Below are 1,556 nucleotides of genomic sequence, written 5' to 3'. Positions count from 1 at the left end.
CTAGAAAAAATAAAACAGAGAGGAAAAAAGTGTTAGTGGAATTCTTTGAAAGCCAAAGGTACACTTCCATGCATCCCAGCAGCCTTCGATCTAAGAATCCTGTCAGATTCTTGACAGGGTTACACAAAGAAGTGACCTACTTTCTGGGAAGCCTTGTCTTGTACATGGTCACTACATTACTTGCTGTAATTGGTTTGTGGTGCCATTTAGTAATGCCAAGATTATTCATTAAGAAAATCATGAATAAGCAGGTGTTCCCATTAAAGCTTGATCTATTCATAAAAATAAAACAACTAATCCAGGACAATATTAACCACATTGCAAAACCAAGTAATTCGATTGGGGGCAGGGGGAGGGTGGGAAGTGAGGAGAGAAACATGTTTATAATCACTGATAGAAATTAATACAGGATGGGAAAAAAATCATTTGAGGGTTTGTGTTTTGGTCATTTGGTGGTCAAGTGAAGTGATTTTTTCAGGTTCGAGGGATTAGGAAACTCTGATTAATAGTGAAGAAGGAAAACAAACAAGTAGATAAGAAGGCTAACCATAATTTCAGCCCAAGAACTGAAAGTGGTGAGTGCTTCCGTCTAAGACTTTTTGGATAAAGGTGGTCTAAGATTTGTTTGACCTTCAAGGTAAATTGTATTGGTCCTAAGAGCCTGTAAAATACAGAGGGGAGAGAGTGATTTTGGTCAGAAGGAGGAGAATGCATTTTCTCTGAAGTAAAAGGTTTATTACCATTATTAATGTACCTTTCCTAGAGTCAAACCTTCTTGAAACACACAACTATATAATTCCATTTTTCTTCAATACTTTCCAAAGATAGCTCGCAAGTCCAGTCTCTCTACCTATTAAGTCAGATTAAGTAAAAGTGATAGCTAGCATCTGTATAGCAGCTACTACGTGCCAGGCACTGGGCTGAGAACTTTAAAAATATGATATCATTTGATCCTTAAAACTCTGGCATGTAGATGCTATTATCATCTCCATTTTGTGGTTGGGCAGACTGACCCAAACTAAGGTAAAATGACTTGTCTAAGATCATACAACTAAGTAGCTGAGGCAGGATTTGAACTAAGGTTTTTGTGCCCCCTAGCCCCTGTGGTGGGTTCAAACCTAGATGCATAGATTGATTGAAATCATGGAATTTGAGCTTTCAAAATGACTGCACAAAGCATGTCATCAAATCTCTACCCAGATCACTCATCTACTTTACAAGATTCACAGGAAGAGACTGTGTCTAGTCCCGTGAGAAGATCTTCTATGATGAGAAACTACCTGAGGCTTCAATATAAATAAAAGTTTTTATTGGTTAAGCTTCCTCTTTTCAGGATTTGGGCATTTACAATTCCTATCAAACAAAAAACCTTGGACCATTTCCTAAGGCCTTTAGCAATTGAGGATGAATCATAAGAAGAAAAGGAGGTGATAACATATCTCTCCCCACCATTTCCTTCTACCTATTCTTCCTTTTCTCTTTCCTCCTCCCTTCCCCTCTTCTCTTCTACTTTTCTCTCCCGTCTCTCTTCGCTATGTCTCCATCTCCTTTCCACT

General features: G+C 38.4%; 1 long non-coding RNA gene across 1 annotated transcript in view; it reads right to left on the bottom strand.

The window, feature by feature from the left end:
* LOC140506600 (uncharacterized) overlaps window positions 1–1,556 on the bottom strand; it is a 392,715-nt gene that overhangs the window by 29,212 nt on the left and 361,947 nt on the right. The gene's annotated exons all lie outside the window — the stretch shown is intronic.

This window comes from Notamacropus eugenii, chromosome 5 (genome assembly GCF_028372415.1).
Source record: "Notamacropus eugenii isolate mMacEug1 chromosome 5, mMacEug1.pri_v2, whole genome shotgun sequence".
In the NCBI taxonomy this organism is placed as follows: domain Eukaryota; kingdom Metazoa; phylum Chordata; class Mammalia; order Diprotodontia; family Macropodidae; genus Notamacropus; species Notamacropus eugenii.
The sequence above is the reverse complement of the archived record's forward strand: the minus strand, read 5'-3'. Positions and strand labels throughout refer to the sequence as shown.